The sequence below is a fragment of the Bombus vosnesenskii genome, unplaced genomic scaffold (genome assembly GCF_011952255.1).
Source record: "Bombus vosnesenskii isolate JDL3184/JDL3185 unplaced genomic scaffold, Bvos_JDL3184-5_v1.1 scf7180000013295, whole genome shotgun sequence".
NCBI classification, from domain to species: domain Eukaryota; kingdom Metazoa; phylum Arthropoda; class Insecta; order Hymenoptera; family Apidae; genus Bombus; species Bombus vosnesenskii.
The window spans coordinates 4,622,852-4,628,851 of record NW_022882946.1 but is presented as its reverse complement, the minus strand read 5'-3'; the positions used below and the strand labels follow the sequence as shown (position 1 = coordinate 4,628,851).

The 6,000-nt window shown below is 35.8% G+C and overlaps 1 protein-coding gene across 6 annotated transcripts in view; it reads left to right on the top strand.

Annotated features, from left to right (window-relative positions):
• Window positions 1-6,000, top strand: part of LOC117233232 (protein groucho) — a 112,264-nt gene continuing 106,264 nt past the window's right edge. For 2 of the 6 annotated variants that reach the window (XM_033493358.1, XM_033493354.1), the window contains exon 1: window positions 1-350. The gene's annotated coding sequence lies outside the window, so the exon portion shown is untranslated. The remainder of the gene's footprint in view (window positions 351-6,000) is intronic. The other 4 variants (XM_033493355.1, XM_033493356.1, XM_033493357.1 and 1 more) reach the window with 2 other exon arrangements.

Here is a 6,000-nt window from a genome sequence, read left to right as displayed (position 1 = left end):
TCATTGGTGTTCGCCGCGGCGGCAAGCGGCGTTCACACGTTTCCCGTCATCCACTTCGGTACCCGGCTCGCAGTCGAGCGTCGTTCGTTGTACGGTGCGGTTGTGACGTTCGCGATTCGTCTCGACGCTTTATACGTTCGATATATGTACATATTTGTATATGTGTGACATTGTGCACGCGTTTTCTTTTTTTCTTTGAACTATACATATATACATGAAGTGTTTGTGATAGTGCATAGAGATCATCGGTGTGTGTCGGTTATATTTTTTCGCATAGTGCCAAGGTGGATTAAAGACGTATCTCCTGAGAAAACGAAACGCAAGAAGCAGGAAAGGAGTCACGAGTAGAGGTATTATTTACTGACAGCTTTTTCTATTGACCATTCCCGATTCGTCTGTTGCCAATGGGAGAAATTATTGTTTGCCGCGTCGTTTAACGTGTTCGCGATAGATTTTTGTGTAAACACAAACGCTTCACCGTCGGTTCTCTTCTCGTGAAATGCTAATTGTTCAAAATCGTGATAGTCGGCAATTATACCCGATAACCCGGTTTATTATTTGTTTAACGACGATATAAAATTACAATCTATGAGGGTAACGTTTTGAACAGAAACCGTCAACAAACCGTGTTGATGTTTTCCGTTTTCGAAAATAGTGTCATTAATTTACTTTGTATCGTTTATATACATTGTCACATGGTGGTAATACCATCGTGTAGGAGAACTTATCAACAACCCTGTATCGTGTAACATTAACCTTGATAATTGCTTTCAGTTGCTTTGCTCAGTTCGTTGCCAACTCAAATGGCCGGTAATTATAGAAATGTTAGCAGATTTCAATAGCTTTTCGCGATGCACCGGAAATTACGTGTTCGAAAACGACGTAGTTGCGGGTACATGTCGTCTGGTTAAATCTGATTTTAATCGGCCTGATGTTTTAAACGATAAGACGATCTTTCAACCGTCAGAACATTGCAGCACAGTTTAATCTGTGTCTTTCGGGTTATTTTCGTTTCAATTACGTTTGTCTGTCTTTGAAACATTCCTCAACTTTTTACAAATCATTAAATAAAGTTGTTGATAACGTGCTCGATTTCAAGTCTAATTTTATACTAAAGTATTTCTTAAAACGATGAAAATGATTTAGTTCGTTGAAATGAGAACGAGATCGTAACACGAAAATATGAAGCATTGTGAGGTTAACCGTTAACCTGCGTCTATTAAACTAATTTGAAAGAAGTCAATGACGAGTTTCGCTCTTTCTCAGTTTAATAAGCAGTACCACTGGCAGCACCTTCGATGCGACACAGCTGCGAAGTAAATTACTGGAAAGAGATACGACGGTAGCGGGAATGGGAGTTAGCTACAAGCGGCGGCGGGGGAGGGGGTAATCGCGAATCAACCGTACATGGCTCATTAAATCATCCAGACAATCGACACGTTTTACTCGCTACTTTCTTCGTCGGTCGGCTTCTTAGATCTGTTACTATGCATTTTTCTTCTTTTACCATGGTATTTCCATATACATTATTTCTTTAACGGCCAATAAACTTATTAGATATACGATTAACTGCGATAACACAAGGAAGAAAATAAATAGAAAGGGAAATGGTGTTGTTTATTTACTATTATACCAATGATGTGTATGTGCTATATATATTTAAATGTTTAAGTATTAAACCTTAATAATATCGATTAACTGCTCGAATTTCTGATAAATTAACTATAGTACTTGTGTCGATATTTAGTACATACTAGACGCTACGATGTAATGGCTCATCAAGCAGTATCGCTTATTAACGTTATTGTTCATTGTAATTTTTTGCTTAAATGTTAATTAACCGAATAAAATGTCAACCATTTATCGATGACACGTGCCTGCGCACATACGCGCGCGCATCACGTAGCCAAGTCGCACGCTACGCTATTGGTTCCCGTCGATAAACCGTAATTTCGTTAATGCGCGGGTTACTGTGGGAAATCCTTTAAGTTGCAGAGTGCAGCACGCGCGTCGGTACTTGACCATGTCGCGATAACGATCACGAGGGAAAAGAATCACGGAGATCGCGTGATTAAGGATCTTAATGGCGATTAAGCGAGATTCGTGATAACTTCCTTCGTGACTTGCCCGTGCACTGCTGTGTCCGGTAATAGGTTCCCTTCCTTCAACCGGACGTATAGGTGTCTTTGAACAGCTGCAACGTTATGCTTGTTTATTTTCCTTTTCACGAATTTCATCTGAGCACACAGCTCAACCGTTTTGTCTCGCGTCGCATATACCTTCGAATTGTTTGACGAATGGTAGAAACGTTGAAGATACGTATTCGAAATATCGATCGTCCCCTGTAAATTTTTCTTCCTAGGAACAATAGCTTATGAAAGTGTGTATGTACATACTTACATATTTTTGCATTTGCCGTATAAAATACATGTATTATGTATGTGTATTGTATATTCTATATGTTATGTTTTCATCGTATATACGTGTTATATAAAATATTTGAGAATTTCATTATCATGTAATGAGACACAACCAATTTTCATATTTACATGGAAAAAATTTGAAATTAATCGGAGAATGTGTATAGAAACTGTAAGACATTTACTTCCAATAAATTATTATTGTATGTTATATTAGTCCATATGTAACATGAATTAGTATGCAGCATAAATGTGGACCGTATAAGTGCTAAAAATGGTGCTGCTGAATATGTCAAGGTTATTTGTATATAACGAATAACTGACCGCTGGACACTTTTATGATTTTTGTGAAATATGTACTTAGTTGCACTAAAAAATATCTTGTAGCTTCTATATCTCATTGCTCTATATCACATTATCAGATTTGTTTCAAACTTTACCTATGTAATTATGATAGTCAGATCTTATTACAGTGTTAGAAATTTTAACATATTTTGTATAATACACATAATATATTTATAAAAGATTTCTACAAGTATTCGAATAATTGCGGGAGCACATTTAGGTTATGTACAACGTCAGATTTGAAGTCTCCGCGTATTTCATAGATCTTTGGGATTTAAAAAGGGCAGTTTAAAATTCTGCTAATTCCTTAATTAAAAATCTATTGAAATGAAGAAAATGATTACTGACATATCCATGGTATTAATCTTGAATGATAAAATTAGCCGAAAATTTAGTGTAACCACAACTAAAGAAATGATCGTAAATTTTTGGCCGGTGATTATTTGCGATCTGTATGTTATTACATCGGGCGATAGAAAACAGGCCATAAAGGCGTCGCGAGTTAAACTGTTGAAAGTTTTCATCGTTTCGTCATATCCGTATATTGCAAATTGATGGAAATGACTGTTCAAATTTGGCTGCGAGTTTTTCACGTACGCCCGCTCCATTATACATCGCTTGTGAAATATATTATCCGTGGAGAATGGTCTGTTAACGGAGTTACATGACTCCATTTTCATGTTACACGAAACATCATCCGGCGTTACAAAGAGCCCGTAATGACACGTGCACGTGTGTGAAATCGCCTCGTATGTCAATGTGGAAATGATGACAACAACGAAATCCTTCGTTTCGATGAAAAATTTTATACTCCACTACGTTTTATTCCTGAACGTTTTCACTCCGGTATTTTAAATTATTCAGTCACTTTCAATTCTGAATTTGCATGTATAGCTGTCATAAACAGTGCTGCGCTTCGTTATTTAATACATATGTACATAATTCGCACATGCGCGAACTTCGTTTCATATAACTGATTTATTATGTGAAAATTACTTGAGGAAGATCCAAATTGCCCTAATGCAAGCCATTAATACTCGTATATATACTGGTATACGAGAGTACATTTATTTTAACATTCTTGTTTACTCGTAATGTTAACATGTTTTGTAAAGATTATGAATCATTTCGAGTTTTGCTAATTTATCATTAACGAGGAGTAACGTGATATCTTGTTTTGGTGTAGTTTTTGTGTGTATTATGAATCATGTGTGAAATTCATAACGGCGAGGTTACAATCTTCACTAAGTTGTTAATTCGATTTGAAGAAAACATAAAGAGATTTCAGATATTTAAATTCGATGAAATTTTTTTCAAATACTTCAAATACTCGGAGAAATCTAGTTTCTTGAAAAGTGACACGAGCCATTTAAATAATCGAGTGACCCATTTAATTCGACAAATCAAATTACCTGTCTCAAATTCCGAACGGTATAGCGTGTTAAAGTCATAAAGGAGTAAATTACACGTGCAAATTATCGCGAGATATACGTTAAATTCCTGATGTCTACGATCTTCGCAGATCATACGCGATATTAGAAAAACAAAAGGAACATCTATATTATCGTCGGCGAGTAGGTATAGGTAAATAAATTGTACAAGTAGCGAGATCTTTTTTAATTTGTTTAATTAATTCAGCTAGTCGATCGTTTATACTTTAATTTCCCTGAATTACCATTCCCTACGGTTGAATTAAATTCATGCATCGCTAATAGGTTATAACGAGTCATTTGTTCGTCGTCCGCCATTATCGATATTTCGATACATCGTTCCACGATACGTCGTCATTTTTAATCGATAATTGAATGCGTTCAACGAAAGTGTTGGACGCAAGAAAGTATTAGCCGCGTGGAAGTAAACTGTTTACCGAAAACAGTATTTTTTTTAAATACAACACACAATTTCCGTACGTGACATTTCGTTCGTGCAACAGCTTTACGTTTGGTTTAAACGAGAGGGCGCGCTGGGCGCACTTACTTTTTCCTATCTCCTTTTTCTCCTTGCTGCTCCATTTCCTCCTCCCGTTCTTTTACTCCCAATTTTTTTGCTCCTACTTTTCTCTCCGTTCTTTGTCGCCTTGCGTTAGAAACACGCCTTGGAGATTAGGATAAATGTTCTCGAAATGGTGACGGAGCATGGTTTACATGGCTCGTAAATCGAACGATAAATTGATCGGCCAGATTCATGAAACCGCATACACACGCATCACGGCCGTATAAATAATTTCGAAATCCATATGCGATGCGTAGCTGGAAATTTTTCCGCCCTATGAAAATTGAAAATGGGAGATGGTTTTTATTTTTTTTATTTTTTTCGTACATTAAGCTTACAGTTATTTTCATGAATTTTTCGATAGTTTCCATGTCATACGTGCTCGTACGAGGAATATGAAATGTCGTTGTGAAAGTTGATTGGGAATTTTAAGTTATATAGCACTTCGTATTTTTATACTCGGGACGTTGATTTTATCTTCATACGAATAATCGTATTCCGCGTGTGACAGTGATCGATACAAATTAATTTAACGTCGTTCAGAATCCTTCGCTGATTACTGAAAATTTCTCTTCTTCTCGATGAACATAAATGCACATAACCTGCTGTTTTACGGTCTTCTTTCTGCTACTACGAATTGCTCGCCGGGTTCGGTATGTCGGTCGTGTCTGTGCGACGCGATAGTGTAGTTAATGTATGCGCAATTTTAATCATCCAACTTTTACAATGGTAACCCATTGAATATTTAAACTGTAATTACCAGCGTAATTTATTATCAATAGAGTATGATCATCTTGGTTTTAGCAAGAATTTTAAGAAATAATTTCCATTGTTGTAAAACTGTAAATTCGGAAAATTTACTTCGGATATTTTATATAGCGGATAAATAAACTGATATGTATAATATACAATTATTTTTGTCCGAATAAATAACAAAAACTGTATGTTTCTAGTACTTACAATACAGAAAGGAAAAGATCTCAAACCAATAGTTTTAACAGGTAGTGTTATATTATACTCGCGGTGAATAAAATTAATTAAAAATTAAACCTGCCCTCCTCCTCTCTTCTTTCTAACGTTTGTATCTCTTCGGACGCCTTATCTTTTTTAAAATATCTTATTCATTAAAATCAGAGAATATACATATATATCTCATATAGATATAGAATTATATCGAATATTAAGATCGAACGTTTAAAGATTATCTGTATTTTCGTAAATAGCAAAGAGATTGCGAAATTGA